The 17,540-nt window shown below is 34.6% G+C and overlaps 1 non-coding gene across 1 annotated transcript; it reads right to left on the minus strand.

Annotated features, from left to right (window-relative positions):
* Positions 1-12,572: 12,572 nt before the first annotated feature.
* LOC113001331 (small nucleolar RNA R71) lies at positions 12,573-12,679 on the minus strand. Its single transcript, XR_003266648.1, has one exon. It is a non-coding gene; the product is annotated as a small nucleolar RNA R71 (small nucleolar RNA).
* Between the last annotated feature and the right edge of the window lie 4,861 nt (positions 12,680-17,540).

Consider the following 17,540-nt stretch of genomic DNA (forward strand, 5'->3'; position numbering starts at 1 on the left):
AGCCAGACCCAAATATTGATGTCTACATGAAGGTAAAAAGAAGCTGCTTTTTATTTTGATTAAAAAAAAAGAAGGTATATCATGGATCCTTAAGATCCTTATTGTGTTTACAGAAGCCGTTGTTTAGGAATTTCTCACCTATTATATAATTGGGTTTGATCCAAATGTTGGGAGGTAAACAAGTTTCCTTGCTATCTAAGTTGGCTAGAATAGAGAAAAGAGCAAAGATCAAGCCGTACCCAGATATTGATGTCTACATGAAGGTAAAAAGAAGATGCTTTTTATTTTGATTAAAAAAAGAAGTTATATCATGGATCCTTAAGATCCCTATTGTGTTTACAGAAGTCGTTGTTTAGGTATTTCTCACCTATTATGTAATTGGATTTGATCCAAATGTTGGGAGGTAAACAAGTTTCCTTTACAAGTTTTTTTAATTACAAAATTATTATTTTATTTTTAATTTATTTCTATTAACACAACCTTTTTTTGGCTAGAAAAAATTTTGAAAATAAATAAGATAATAATCTTTTTTTATATTATTAACCACCAAGCCTCCAGATCAACTTATGTAAGATTATTCAAACTCAATTTCACTCGAACTAATGAAAACTATATGTAGTTTAGGAAAAAAGTATAATTATTGATTTTTCTATCTTGGGCCATGGGCTGTTATTACTTGCAAAAGGATTGGCCCTGAGAAAGCTATTGTGTGGTGACAGTGAGCCAGTGGCGTGCAGTCATAATTTCAAGCGTTCAAATAAGAGAGAGAGAACCCAAGGTGATGCAATCCTACCCCGCAAGGGCATTGGATAGAAGACTCCAAGTAGATTGGACCAGAGATGCAACAGAAGCCCTACGGTTCTCACAGGCCTTAGGGTAGATTTGGGACCCATGGGCTAAGTATGAGTCCACTTATCTTTGTACATATTAGATTAAGGTTTCATTATTTTTTAGCCTTGTATTTAGGGCTCCATAATGTTGGTAGGGTACCCTAGAAATGTAGGATTTTTTAGCCCTTGTATTTTAGGGCACCTAGACTAGTTTTTGTATTAGAGGTAGTTTTATAATTTCGCATGCATTAAGTGAATATTTGATGTGTGTGTTGGAAAATAAATTTAACTGAATTGAGAGAAGCCCAATCCAATTAAATTTTAGAGGGAGGTTGAGCATTTGTTTGCTACACCCCATTTCCACATCATATAGTCACACTTTGTGCATGTCCTTCATGCTTTACATGCCTCATGACACTTAAGCACACTTAGTGGAGAATCTTGGACTTGATCTTGGATTAGTGGGCTGAACCATAACTAAAATTCACTAATCATAATTAGTGAAATTTTGGCTCCAAAATTTGGCTCTACAAATTCAATTTCAAATCCAAGTGAAATTTGAATAGAAATTCAATTTTCCCTCCTATTTTGTGTGACACTTAGGCTATAAATAGAGGTCATGTGTGTGCATTATTTTTGAACTTTGATCATTTGAGAATTACACTTCAAAGTTCAGACCTCTTTTGAGGCACAAATTTCGTGCTCCCTCTCTCTCCTTCTCCCTCCATTCTTCTTCTCCTACCTTCAAGCTCTTATCCAAGGCTTCCTATGGTGGTGAGCTTCTTTTTGACTCATCTTCTCCTTGAAGTGGCGTCTCCACTCAACTCTTCTTCTTCTCCATTCCGCTACCATTAAAATTCAAGAAGCAAAGGACTCCATTGATGAAGAATCCAAGGCCTACAAGCTCCAATAGGAGCTACATCACAAGGGAAAACCAAGTGACGTGTGGGTGCTTACCACTTCAATAGGATTTCTATTAGTTTTATCAGTTTTTGTCTCATCATGATTTGTTTTTATACTAGCTTTCTGATTATGATAGAGAAGGTTCTATTTTGCGTGTTCATGGAAAGAACATTTTGAAGAATGGATATGATGTAGATTTTTGTAGTCAAAATAGTGAATAAAAATTCCATGCACATTTTGCAGATCTTGGTGCAAGTGCTGATCTAGTTGTGGTGTTGATGCAAGAAGGATTAGTCCATATCTTCCTTGTCGGTAGAAGGTTAACTTTCACTTCAATATGCTTCATTTATAAATATAAATAGCATTTTATGCATAAGATAATTTGCTCAGTCCTCTATACTAGTTAAAATGGTTGGTGTTAGTCATATTTGGTTGAGCTATCATTATGCGCATTCAATATAGATTTGTTAAGCATTTTAAAAAATCCAAAATGAAATAAAAAAATTTAAGTTTTTAATATACTAAAAGTTGAAAGTTTATGTAATCTACATTGTCCTTTAATTTCAGTTTGGTGGTTTAACTTTTATTTGTTTTGAATTTTATCTCTTTTGTTTCAATTATAACATTTTTTATTGTTACATTTCACAAATAGGATTGATTTTTAAAAATATATTAAAATGAAAAAAAAACAAAAAGAAGTATAAAACCAAGTCTTAATCTTGCCTTAAAAATTATTATCCTATTAAATACTTTTTTTTTATTTTTTTAATTATTTAACAAGTTCCCTTTAACTGCCGCGAATAGGACCCTTGACCACAAGCCATGATACACATGCCAGAAAAGCTTTTATAGTGTGTTACATGATCATGGTTTAACCAACATTAAATACATGTTGGGACTTTAATGTAGAAATGGATTCACATATGGTATGTACCCTTCAATTTCATCCCATCATTTCTTTGGCAAAGCTCCATTGACTGTGTTTGGTTCTTAGATTCAATAATAAGATGATAACTATAGATTCTCAATAAAGGGTTGGCAGAACTACCATATCCTATTTTTTAAGCTTGACATTGGTCTCAAAATTTGGACTAATCTTATTTTGATGTGGATTCAATTATACAAAGTTTGGCATGATGTCCCACGTATTTGTTCCAAGGGACAAAAAAATTGCAGGCATCATTTTTTCATTGCATGATGAAAGATATATTCACATTGTTCCAAGGGATAAACTTAAGAACTATTTTAATCGGCATTGGGATATATTCTTGGAATTCCTCCTTAGGTACCTTCTTTTAATTTTGCCATTAAGTCTATGGAGATTTTTATTGGAAATAACTCTGATTTTGTTGGATTTTTTTCTTCTGATTTTTATTATAATTCCATTGGAATTTTTACTGGTACACTAGTGTGACTGTTTGGTTTAGTTTAGAGTTAGACATGTTCTTCTCAAAGTTGAATTATTTATTCATTTGTGAAGAATACGTCCGAAAGAAAATGGTTTTTTAATTTATTTTTAAAAAAAAACATATTATAAGACGGTTTTATGAGAAAACTGTCTTATAATGTATTTTTTTAAAAAAAATTAAAAAATATATATTGAAGATTTTAAGATGGTTTTTCATAGAACCACCTTAGAATCTTCAATATATTTTTTTTTATTATTTTTGAAAAAAAAATACATTCTAAGAGAGAAAACCGTCTTAGAATCCTCAATATATTTTATTTTTATTTTTTTAAAAAAATACATTCTAAGAGGGTTCTATGAAAACCCTTATTTGAAAGTCTATCATTCTAAGTCAGTTTTCAACTAAGAACCTTCTTAGAAGGATACCTTTTTCTTAGACAATTTTTTAGGGAACCGTCATAGAAAGTGAAGACTTTCTACGACGTCTCCTACGATGACAGTTAATAACCGACGTAGAATATCTGAAATAACCATCATAAAAAAAAATGTTTTTCTAATAATGTAAGGAGAAGACTTCAGTTCTGGCGCGTTTAGCTCCACTTACTGCTAGAAATTGTTTTGGTATTTCAATTGACACAAGCCACAAACTTGGTCATCAATTGTGTTTGAATAATCAAAGTGCGTAATGACAGATAACCATAAATTCCTGAACACGTTTTACATACACTTGTAGTAATATGCAAGAATATACCAGGTGCTTATTCTACCTAGAAAATATCACATGCAACTAATAAATCAATTAGTGACAAAATAATTGGCATATAGACAAAAGGATGTACAAAAATCTTGGGAGTTTGTTAGTTTGTTAAAAGATTTTTTTTTTTTGTTCCTGAGATATTGGATTGTAAGGTTATGGTGCTCTCAAAGAAAATCATTTCCTTGATGATGGTTGGTTAAAGTTAATATTCATGAATGTTTTTGTTTCATTATTGATGATGTTTTTGCCTTTTTAATGAAAGGGCTTATAGGGTGGTGAAGATTATAATTAAAATGGTGAGGATGAAGCTTGTTGGATCAAATGAAGGGATTGGTAGTCTTATAGAAGATCTTGAAGGACCGAATGAATCAATGGAACTTAGGATAAATATAATCTCTGAACCTCGACTTACTAAAGCCAAAGGAACTGAGGCTATTGAAATATTTATAAATTACATTGAGTTATACTTTGTATCTTATAAGAAAATGCTTTAATTATGTTTTTTTATCATTAACTAAAATTTCTTGAGAATCACAAATTTGGATGGATTTCACTTCTTATTTAAGATGTGTTTGATTTAGAGAATGAAAATAGAAAAGATATAAATAGAAGAAATTTTTTTGAATTAAAGTAGAGTGTATGTTGTGTGGGACTCACATGACAGATCTCATATTAAAAGACAAAATTGTTGTTTATGATCTGGTTGGTCAACGCATTGGATGGGCTAATTATGGGCTGGTAACATCACTTTCTTACACTCCTCTATGTTTTCTACACAATTATACTATTTTCATCCATAATTGTTTCAGTTTATTATATAATGTTTATATGTAGACATTTCACATTGATCCAATTGTCTTTTTGACCTTGTATGATAGTTAGCTAGTACAAAAAATAGGATGTTTTTGTGGCATGGTTCTCGGCTCACAAACTAGACTAGAATTTTATCTCAAGGTCGATTCTTCTCTCATTTGCTCAGTAGTTTTTTTGTTTGTGTTCATGTGCATATGGAGTATAGACATTAACTATTTGATGCAATAACATTCGAGTCTGAGATGTGGACACACCATTGCCAGGTTTGCACATAGCTCCTCCTAAGGCACCTGTAACTGGCTACATGTTTAAAAAGGGGGTGTACTTTGCTGACATGTTCTCAAAAAGTGCAAATTATTGTTATGCTACTCGTACTACTAAAGATGGGGTGCTCCTTTTATGTGATGTGGTTTCTTGTCTAATGAAAATATTACTGCATTACTAATAGTTGTCTCCCTGGAATGAGGAATGAAAGTCCAATTATCAATTGCACCAAATGGTGTTGCATGTCAAACAATGTTATAGATAATTATAACACCGCAAGTTGGAGAATTTTGCACTATTTTATCATATGTTGCTGAAATATAATGAGTATTGTCTGCAAGATTCCATTTAGAAGTTTATAGGCTTGCAATATGTTCATTATTGATCCACATCTTCAAGAAGTTTGATTTATATTAACTTGTTTACTATGCAATATGTCATCTTTGATTCTCCGTTCTTTGTATCTATACAATTTTTAATCATAATACTTTCATAATTTTAATTTTTTTAACAAATAACTTCTAAGATGGTTCTTAGAAAAACCATCTTAGAATCTTCAAATTTTTTAACTTTTTTTTTGTTTTTAAGAAAAAAGACATTCTAAAACGGTTCTCTAAAAAACGTCTTAGAAAGTCTATTTTTTAAAACGGTTTTTGGAAAAATCGTCTTAGAATCCTTATCAATTCTTTCAAAAAAAAATTTAAAAAATAATTATAAGACGGTTCTCTCAAAAATTGTCTTAGAAAGTGTACTTTCTAAGATGGTTTTTAAAAGAATCGTTTCTAAGACGATTTTTTAGATAACCGCCTTAGAATTTTCAATTTTTTTTATTTTTTAAAAAATACATTCTAAGACGGTTCCTAGACAAAATCGTTTTAGAAATTGTACCCTTCTAAGACGGTTTTTGAGAACCATCATAGAAAGTCTTGACTTTCTACGACATTGACTTCAAAGACGGTTCAAAATTGTGTTAGACTGTCTCCAAGAACTATCGTCAAATGCATTTTTTCTAGTAGAGGAGAGCAGGCATTGGAAAGAAGAGAGAAGACATTGAGAAGACAACAAGTGAAGCGAGTGAAAGGAGAGGAATGGTCATGTTCAAATTTAAAATTTTCCAAATTCAAAGACGATTTCATGAAAACCGTCTTTTAAATGTTGGCAGCATTTACAAAAATACCACCACCCCCCAAACAAAGATGGTTTTGCAACAACCGAATTTAAATATGCGTCCTGAAATACACTATTTTTAGTGGTGACATATGCATACAATATAACATAGGATAATCTCAATTTAAGTAAAACTTGAAAATTTAGAAACAATACTTTATACGTGATGTCTTCTTTAGGACTCTAATGCCTAAATTTTTTGATGTTGTTTGTTTTGTATGATAAAATTATGTAATAATGAGATACCTAAAATTTACAATAGTAACACAGGACTTTATCTTTTCTAATATACAATTTAGAAAAGAAAAAAAAGTATCTTCCAAAAAAATAGTTTAGAAGAAAAGCAATGTTGACAATTTTTCAAGACTAACCTTTCTTTTTTGGTACCCAAAAGCATTTTCAATGATGGAACCATCACCTATTTCATCCCTATCTTGTTTAGTTAAACAATTTGAACCAATTTCTCCTTCATCTTCAGGTTTGTAGTCGTAATCATCATCTTTAACCTTTTCTTTATCATTCTTCTTGCATTTTGAATCACTGATAACTGCTATGTATAGGTATATTTTGGGATTAAATTATGTAGAAATTGTTAAATTTTCTCTCTTAATTCTTCCTTTTTATGTGAATAATTGGAATTTTAACATCATTTAAGTTTTTTTGCAAGAAGTGTTAAAAGCTTGTGAATTTATAGTGCTTGGTGACTAATTGGCACAAAAAACAAAGTAAAGTCAAAATAAGCAAAATTGAAGATCTGAAGTTGCTCGCTCAATGCGACACAATCACTTAGCAGACAAAGCACGCTTAGCACCAGGAAGTATGGAGAAGTCTATAACGTGAAGCCTCACTAAGCGCAAGATTATTGTCATACTCGCTAAGCACGACAATCGCACATAGTGCGAAGGTTGTATGAAAACCAAGCTGATCTACACCTATAAAAGGAGAGAGAAAAAGGAAAAAATACGAGAATTCAATTCCTTACAAAAGGCAAAGGCCAGAAGTTAGAGAAGCAATCATTAGGAGTCAAATTCCCCCTTTTTCTAAATATTATCCCTTTGGAATTGTAAAGTCTCCTATGACAATAAAAGGCTAAACCCTTTTTGTTGGGAGCTTAGCAACCAATTGCTCTTGATGTAATTTCTCTTCCTATATATTTATGAATATTACTTTTTCATTATCCTTTTTTGTGCTTATTTTTATTTCTTTTGGCTTGATCACCCATTTGTATAGTAATTTTTAGGGGTAGCATTGGGAAGTGTTATTTTCTAATAGAACTGGGAAAGGGTATCAAAATAATTCATCACTAGGAATAGGTTGATTTTGTTTAGCCTATTATACATCTCTATTCTTAATGCAATTTACTATTTTATTTCTACAAAGGGATTTGGGACTGAAAATAGATTAAATGAGACTTTTTCACTTAAGGGATCATGGTTAGAGTATATGAGTAGATGCAAGTGAAAATAGGAATAAACATAAGTAGAGAAAAATGATTAACATTACATCAAGAGTAGCTCTGGTAGGCTAAGCCCCCAACATTCTCATCTTCTGAATTAACTTCTGCAATATTATTGGTTTCTCTCATCTTTTATGTTTTAATTAATTAATTTCCTTTTATGTTTATTTTTCTTTCTTGTGTATTTTAATTTAATTTATGTCAATTTACTTTACTGTTTCTTCACAACCTTTTAAACCAATTTATTTATTGCTTGAAAAATTATATATTCACCTACCTAAGTACAAACAAAGTCTATGTGGATTCGACACTCAGACTTTCATTTTAACTTTACTACTTGTGACAAATTTGTGCACTTGTTCAACAATCACGCCCTTCAAAATGAAGCCATTTGGGGCAACCTTAGAGCTGCCATTCTTGCTCTATTCTGAACAATTTTTTTGCATTCTCATCTCCTCATACTTGGAAGCTTTGCTTGGCATTTTTCTCCTTTTTTTGTTTCAACTTAAGTGTTAATAGAGGCTAAGACTTCCATTTCCATCTTTTGAAATTTTTCTCCCTACATAGTTGTTCACGTCCCATGTGAAATAGAGAGAAGTGTCTTTCTTCTCCTAGGTTGAACGTGAAATATGAAATGTGGGCATCTGTTTCTACGTTATTTTGTGCAACTTCTCCACTCTTTTACAAAATAAATGAAATAGAAATTTGTAGAAATAAATTAATCATATGTAAAAAAGAAATTAATCAGTTATATTTTAAAAAGAGATAATTTAGTTAGCTAGTAAAAAAGATATTATTTTTTAAAACTTTGTATAATTTAATTTAGGTATTATTTAAAAATTAATCAGTTATAATATCTTATTTGATCTAATAGTTTATTTATATGATTTGACATATTTAAATAAGAATTTGATGGATATTTTATTAAAAAATTTAATTTAGTTTCTATTAGTTTTGGTTTAGTGACAACATATTATTTTTCTTTCACAAATATGGATTTAGACCAAAGTTGGATGAAAATTATTACAACAAATCCTCTATATGAGAGAGGATTTAATGAATTTCTTGATTTTTCATTTAGTGGTTGCAAGGCAGGAAGGATGCTTCATTGTCCATGCAAAAAATGCAAGAATGATCTTCTATGGTCTAGAAACACTATTATGAGCACTTATTCGTAATTGGAATTATGGACTATGTTATATGGGAGCATCATGAAGAAGTGGTGAATGAATCTAACAAGTATGATGATTGACTATGATCCTTAGAACAATTGTAATGGTGAAATTTGTTATATGTTAGATGACATTGAAACAACCACAGAAAGTAAGAAAGCAAATTGCAATACTAGCACAAATACCAATAGAGTGCGCAAAGAAGCAACCAAGTTTCTTAAACTGTTGGAGGATGTTGAACAAGAAGTATATCCCGGTTGTAAGAAATTTTCTACATTATCATTTATCGTTCAACTATTGAATATCAAGTGTCATTTTGGCTTGAGTGCAAAAGCAATTGACACTTTGCTTTCTTCCACAAGGAAATAAAATTCCCATGTCTTATGTTGAGGCTTGAAAAGTTATTCGTGAACTTGGGCTTAATTACAAGAAAATAGATGCTTGCTTGAAGGATTGTATTCTTTATTGCGGTGATTATTTGAATTCTACTTCACGTCCAACTTGTACTACTCCTCGATATAAAGATCCAAATAAGAAATTTCCCCATATGGTTTTTTGTTATTTTTTCCTTAACACCAAGGTTACAATGGTTACACACATCATTAAATATTGCTACAAAAATGAGGTGGCACAAAGATAAGCGATTTCAAGATGGACAATTGAGACATCCAATTGACTCAATTGAATGGAAGAGTGTTGACTCTAAATTTCCTTCCTTTGCGGCATATCCACGAAATGTAAGGCTTGAAATAGCCAGTGATGGTTTTAATCCATTTGGAAGTATAGAAACTTAGCATAGTGAAAGCCAGTGGTTTTAGTTCCTTATAACTTTCCACCTTGGATGTGCATGAAAGATCCTTATTTTATGATGTCACTACTTATCCCAGGTCCTAAATCTCATGGAAATGATATTCATATGTGTTTGCAACTTTTAATTGATGAAGTGAAAGAATTAGGGGAAAAATGTGCAAAGACATATCATGTGGCAACCAAAGAAACATTCAGATTATATTCATCTATTTTATGGACAATTAATGATTTTCCTGCATATGGAAATCTTTCGGGATGAAACACTAAACGAAGATATGTTTGTCCTTGTTGTAACATGGATACATGGTCTTTATGGCTACCAAATAGAGGAAAATTTACTTATATGGGAAGTCGTCAAATTTCATCACATGATCACTCTTGGAGAAAAAATGCAAAAATCTTCAATGGTCACAAAGAAAAAGCACCATCCCCTAAACCATTATCTGGACATGATATAGTTGAACAATATTGATAATTTAACTAGGTTAGTATTTCTAATTACTTATTTTATTTAGCAGATAGTTATTATGTTTGGATCAACTTTTTTCTACTTAGAAACTACTTTTAAATTAAAGCTAGATAAACTTTAAAAAAAAGTATAAGTTGTTGTCATTTTTTATTTTTTTTAACTTAAGCTCTTTTTAAATTATAAGTAATTTGGTATTTTTTTAAAAATAGTTTTATTTAGTTTCGATAAAACCACACTGGCTCCATAGGGTCAACTCAAGGACTCCCCGAATGGTCATAGAACTGGACCATGCATGGTAGGCGATGAGGCCTATGGAGACCGCCCAAAATTTGTAAAAATATCGATAAAATCATGTCAACATTTTATTACATAATTACATATGCATTCGAGATTCAAGGGTGATTTGAGCTTCTGGTATCATATGTTTAATTGATTTGTGAATGATTGTTTTATTCAAGTTTCTTCTCTAAACTATATTTTCATGCTTGTATTGCATACACTACTAAAAAATAGGGTTTTAACATCGCTACATTAACATTGGTTTTGGATAAAATCGATGTTAACAAAAACGTGGTGGCATTCTTGCAAATAAAATGAGTTTATTAACATCGGTTTTGTCAAAACCGATGTTAACGAGGGAAGGTTAACATCAGTTTTTTGAAAGAGCATAACAAGTGATGTGCCATCATTTTCTTCTATTTCTTAAACCTTTTTTGCACCATTTTAATTACTGATTAGTCTTAATTGTCAAATTAATTAGGCAATTTTATTATTTGGGCTCATTTAGCTAATTTGATGTTTTTAATCTAATTTTAGGAATTAATGAAACATTGGACTTAATCCGGATTTTGGTTGTGGACTTGAAGAGGGCAAATAAAGCAGCGCTTACCTTAGTTAATTTCTAATTAGGAGATTGCAATTTTATTTTATGTAGTTCAGTGTTTATTTCTTTTGGGCCAGAATAATGTAATAGGGCTCAGTGACTTTGAGTGACTCTTTTAAATAGCAGCCTTGGGATTCGTGTAGGACTATTCTGGGAGACTATTATTCAGAGCATATGGTTTATGGTTTTAGGTTTTCTCTGTTCTAATGCTACTGTTCACGTAATGCAATGTCCAAAGGTTCATAATAGCTAGTGTTGTGTTAGTGTTTAATTCTTTCGTGTTTTATGTTTAATTGTTAGTGTTGTGTTAGTGTTGTTTAGTGTCTTGGTATTTTGTTTAGTGTGTGCTTTGTTTTAGTTTTTCTATTAAGCGCTTCCCCTGTTTCAGTTTTGGGTGTTTTGCTTTGAATAGTGTTTTGCGACAGATTTAGCGACCACTTTTGCTTGCGGCAAAACAGAGTAGTAGTGGAAATCATGTAACGACGGATTTTAGCGACCACGCTTGCTAAATTATTTGGGATTTTTTGTTTTAGTAGCTAGAGTTGTTATTTTTGGCTGAATTTTTTTGTGGTAACTTCTTTTAATCTATATTTTGTGGGAAAAACAGCTAGAGCCTTTAGTTGGGTCAGATTTGAAAGTTCCAAAAAAGTAGCAAATTTCATTTTTGTCAAAACTTCAAACGGCCATAACTTTTGCTCTGGTTATCAGAATCGCAATTATTATATATGTATTTAGGGTAGAAAAAAATTTCCTACGCCATGACAGCCCACTATAGGCCGGCTGAGGTCTCCATCATCCAAAAAAATTGATTCTGTCAAAAGTTATTTTTATTTTTCAAGTTTTATTCACTTATTTTTCTTAACCTACCATTTTTAGCTTCCATAGTTAGACTTTGAATTTTTGTTTGAAATTTTATGTGCTATCTTCTCATCATTTTATAAGGTTGCTCACAAAATTTCAAGTCATTTGGATATCATTTGAGGGTAGCTGTAGTTCAAACCTACACCTTTATTTACATGAGAAGGCAACTAGTTGTGCATACTGAATGTTGTGTATGACTAGAGGAAATTCATCTGACTTACAACCCTTTGATCCTGAGATAGATAGGACATTTCATAGATTAGTTAGGCATCATTTTGTACCTTTTAATCATCCTGAGCATTCCATTACTAGTGAGTATGTGCATTATGTTATTGGTGATTTTGAACATCCTGATTTTGAGCTTTATAATTTTGAGCATTCTGATTTTGAACATTCTGAAAACATGGCACAACCTCCACCCCGTGAGAGGACTCTAAGGGAAATGGCTGCACCTAATTTCACCTACGAAAGCTTGTGCATCCAATACCCTGATGAGGATGTCATATGTGTTCTTAAAACTGGACTCCTCCATTTGCTTCCAAAGTTTCATGGCCTTGCAGGTGAAGACCCACAAACATCTGAAAGAATTCCATATTGTCTGCTCCACCATGAAACCCCCAGATGTCCAGGAGGATCACATATTTCTGAAAGTTTTTCCTCATTCTTTAGAGGGAATGGCAAAGGACTGGTTATATTACCTTGCTCCAAGGTCCATCACGAGCTGGGATGACCTCAAGAGAGTATTCTTAGAAAAAAATTTCCCTGCTTCCAGGACCACGGCCATCAGAAAAGATATTTCAGGCATTAGACAACTTAGTGGAGAAAGCCTGTATGAATACTGGGAGAGATTTAAAAAACTATGTGCCAGTTGCCCTCACCATCAGATTTCGGAGTAGCTTCTTCTCCAATATTTTTATGAAGGACTCAATAACATGGACAGAAGTATGATAGATGCTGCCAGTGGTGGAGCCCTTGGAGACATGACCCTTGCTGAAGCCAGAAATTTAATTGAGAAGATGGCTTCCAACTCCCTATAGTTTAGTGCCAGAAATGATGCTATAGTCATTAGAGGAGTGCATGAAGTAGCCACAAATTCATCTTCAGTAGCTGAAACCAAGAAGCTTGAAAGTAAACTAGATGCCTTAGTTAACCTGGTAACCCAGCTAGCCTTGAATCAAAAATTTGTACCTGTCGCAAGAGTCTATGGTTTATGCTCCTCTGCCGACCACCACACAGACCTTTGCCCTTCCGTGCAGCAACCTGGAGCAATTGAGCAGCCTGAAGCTTATGCTGCAAACATTTACAACAGACCTCCTCAACCTCAACAGCAAAATCAACCACAGCATAACAATTATGACCTCTCCAGCAATAGATACAATCTCGTATGGAGGAATCACCCTAATCTCAGATGGTCGAGCCCTCAACAACAACAACAACAACAGCCTACTCCTTCCTTTCAAAATGTTGTTGGCCCAAGTAGACCATACATTCCTCCACCAATCCAACAACAACAACAGCCCCAGAAACAGCAAATAGTTGAGGCTCCTCCGCAACCTTCCCTTGAAGAACTTGTGAGGCAAATTACTATGTAGAACATGCGGTTTCAACAAGAGACAAGAGCCTCCATTCAGAGCTTAACTAACCAAATGGGACAACTGGCTACACAGTTAAATCAACAATAGTCCCAGAATTCTGACAAGCTGCCTTCTCAATCTGTCCAGAATGCCAAAAATGTGAGTGACATTTCATTGAGGTCGGGAAAGCAGTGTCAAGGACCTCAACCAGTAGCACCTTCCTCATCCGCAAATGCACCTGCCCAACTTCACTCTACTCCAGAAAAACATGATGACAAAAATTTAAAGAGTAAGTTACCTAACAATTTTTGTGCAGGTGAATCTTCCACTGGTAATTCTGATTTGTAGAAGCAGCATATCCCTCTTCCATTCCCTCCAAGAGCAATTCCCAACAAAAAAATGGAAGAGGTAGAGAAAGAGATCTTGGAAACATTTAGAAAAGAAGAGGTAAACATACCTCTGCTGGATGCAATAAAGCAAATTCCAAGATATGCTAAATTCTTGAAGGAGTTGTGCACTAATAAGCAGAAGCTTAAAGGAAGTGAACGAATTAGCATGGGCAGAAATGTCTCCGCATTGATTGGTAAATTTGTTCCTCAAATCCCTGAAAAATGTAAAGATCCAGGTACATTCAGCATACCTTGTATTATAGGGAATAGTAAGTTTGACAATGCCATGCTAGAGTTGGCGAACTGATCTTCCCTGTTGATTTTTATATTTTGAATATGGAGGAGGGATTTTCTCAAGGATCAGTTCCCATCATTCTAGGCAGACCCTTTATGAAAACTACTAGAACTAAGATAGATGTATATGTAGGCACACTATCTATGGAGTTTGGTGATATAACTGTTCATTTTAATATTCTGGATGCTATGAAACACCCATCTGAAGATCTTTCTGTATTTCGTGCTGAAATAATTGACCATGTTGTTGATGAATACATGACTAATCTTTATTCTAATCTTCATGCCTCTTACTCTTCATGCATTGAGTCTGAAATTGTACTTGATCATATGTCTGAATTTGTACTTGATGCTGAGAGTGAATCTGAAATTGATATTGATTGCATGTCAGGTGATGTTTTACCTCTTGAGATTGATTTTATAAAGTCAGATAGAACTAACCATGTTTCAGGGAGTACACATACCTCTGACTTTCTTTATGAGATACAGGCTGAGAAACCATCTCCTTCTACCACTATCCAGCCGGCCACACCAGAATTGAAGCCTCTGCCATCAAATTTAAAATACGCTTACTTGGATGATAGCAAAAGTTTTCCAGTAATTATATCTGCCTCCCTTGCTGATGAGCAAGAGGAGAAGTTGTTATCTGCTCTCAAGAAGCATAAGAAGGCTATAGGCTGGACCCTGGCGGACATTCCTGGTATTAGCCCATCCACATGTATGCATCGAATAAATTTAGAGGATGGAGCTAAACCAGCAAGACAGCCACAGAGAAGACTCAACCCGGTGATTCTTGATGTAGTGAAGAAGGAGATAACCAAGCTTTTGCAAGCTGGAATCATTTATCCTATCTCCGACAGCCAATGGGTGAGTCCCGTCCAGGTAGTCCCGAAGAAAACCGGTCTCACCGTGATAAAAAATGAGAAGGAGGAGCTAATTCCTACTCGGGTGCAGAACAGTTGGAGAGTCTGCATCAACTATAGGAGGCTGAACCAGGTTACCAAAAAGGACCATTTCCCCCTGTCATTCATTGACTAGATGCTTGAACGCCTGGCAGGTAAATCTCACTACTGTTTCCTTGATGGTTTTTCTGGTTATATGAAAATCACTATTGCTCCTGAGGATCAGGAAAAAACCACATTCACCTGCCCCTTCGGCACTTTTGCCTATAGGAGGATGCCTTTCAGCCTGTGCAATGCCCCTAGTACCTTCCAACGGTGCATGATCAGTATTTTCAGTGACTTTTTAGAAAATTGCATAGAGGTGTTTATGGATGATTTCACTGTATATGGATCCTCTTTTGATGTCTGTTTGGATAGTCTGGAAAAGGTTTTGAATAGATGCATTGAAACTAACCTTCTTCTAAATTTTGAAAAATGTCATTTTATGGTTGAGCAAGGTATAGTTTTAGGCCACATTATTTCCAATAAGGGCATTGAAGTAGATCCTGCAAAAAAATTTTGTTATATCACAATTGCCTTACCCCTCTTGTGTGTGAGAGGTGCGATCTTTTCTTGGTCATGCAGAATTCTACAGGCGCTTTATAAGAGATTTTAGCAAAGTAGCCCTTCCATTGTCCAACTTGTTGCAAAAGGAGGTGGAGTTTGACTTTAATGACAGATGCACAGAGGCTTTTGATTGCCTCAAAAGAGCACTGACTACCACCCCCATCATCCAGGCACCCGACTGGACAGCCCCTTTTGAGCTTATGTGTGATGCATCAAATTATGCATTGGGGGCTGTCCTTGCTTAGAAAATTGATAAATTGCCCAGGGTGATATATTATGCTTCTAGGACTTTAGATGCTGCCCGAGCGAATTATACTACTACTGAGGAAGAGCTTCTAGCCATAGCTTTTGCTCTTGAAAAATGTTGATCTTATTTGCTTGGTACCTGCATTATTGTTTATACTGACCATGCAGCTCTAAAGTACTTGTTGAAGAAGGCTGATTCTAAGCCTAGGTTGATCCGATGGATGCTCTGGCTCTAAGAGTTTGACTTGGAGATCCGTGATAGGAGCAGAGCACAAAATTTAGTTGCTGATCATTTGAGTCGGATCGAACGTGTGTCTAATGCGGATTCCCCCATTCGGGATGATTTCCCGGATGATCATTTGTATATACTGTATAGTATTTCTGACTCTCTTTCTACTCCTTGGTTTGCTAACATTGTCAATTATTTAGTTGCTTATGTTTTTCCTCCCTTAGCATCGAAAGCCCAAAAAGATAAAATTAAAAGTGATGCTAAGCATTTTATTTGGGATAACCCCTACTTGTGGAAATTGTGCAGTGATCAGGTCATTAGACGGTGCATTCCAGATCATGAGAATGACTTAGTCCTGTAGTTCTGTCATTCTTCCGCACTGAGAGGTCATCTGGGTGTTCAAAGGACAACTCGCAAAGTGCTTGATTGTGGCTTGTATTGGCCCACCATCTTTAAAGATGCGTGGAAGATTTGCAGCACTTGTGAGCAGTGTCAGAGAGCAGGAAGTACACTTACATGGCGACAACAAATGCCTCAGCAACCTATGCTATTTTGTGAGGTGTTTGATGGCTGAGGTATAGATTTCATGGGCCCTTTTCCTGTCTCTTTTGGTTATGTTTACATTCTCCTTGCAGTTGACTATGTTTCAAAATGGGTGGAAGCCAAGCCCACTAGAACTAATGATGCTAAGGTTGTTGCAGATTTTGTCAGATCTAATCTGTTTTGCAGGTTTGGAGTATCTAAAGCAATCGTTAGTGATCAAGGAACCCATTTTTGCAACAGAACAATGCATGCCTTGCTTAAAAAGTACGGGGTTGTACACAGAGTATCCACACCATACCACCCCCAAACCAATGGACAGGCAGAAATTTCTAACAGGGAGATCAAGAGAATTTTAGAGAAGATTGTGCAGCCAAGCAGGAAAGATTGGAGTACCAGGCTTGATGATGCTCTTTGGGCACATCGGACTGCCTACAAAGCACCCATAGGAATGTCCCCTTACCAGGTTGTCTTTGGAAAGGCATGTCATCTTCCAGTGGAGATTGAGCAAAAGCATATTGGGCAGTGAAGACTTGCAACTTCTCTATGGATCAAGCTGGTGAGGAAAGAAAGTTGCAACTGAGTGAGTTAGATGAGATCCGCCTAGAAGCCTACGAGAATGCCAAGTTCTATAAAGAAAAGATCAAGAAGTTCCATGATAGCATGATAATTAAGAAGGACTTCATGGTTGGGCAAAAAGTGTTATTGTATAATTCTAGGCTTGGGCTCATGAGTGGTAAGTTGAGGTCTAAGTGGATTGGTCCTTTTGTTGTTACTAATGTTTTTCCTTATGGTACAGTTGAGATCAAAAGCGACTCCACAAACAAGAGCTTCAAGGTCAACGGACACCGACTTAAGCCATTCCTCTCAAACCCTTCTTTAGTGGACGTAGTGGTGGAAGAGACTTCCTTACTCCACCCTACTCTTCCTCCACCATAACTTAGGGAGTTCTTCTTTTCCTATCTCC

The sequence above is a fragment of the Glycine max genome, chromosome 3 (genome assembly GCF_000004515.6).
Source record: "Glycine max cultivar Williams 82 chromosome 3, Glycine_max_v4.0, whole genome shotgun sequence".
Lineage (NCBI taxonomy): Eukaryota > Viridiplantae > Streptophyta > Magnoliopsida > Fabales > Fabaceae > Glycine > Glycine max.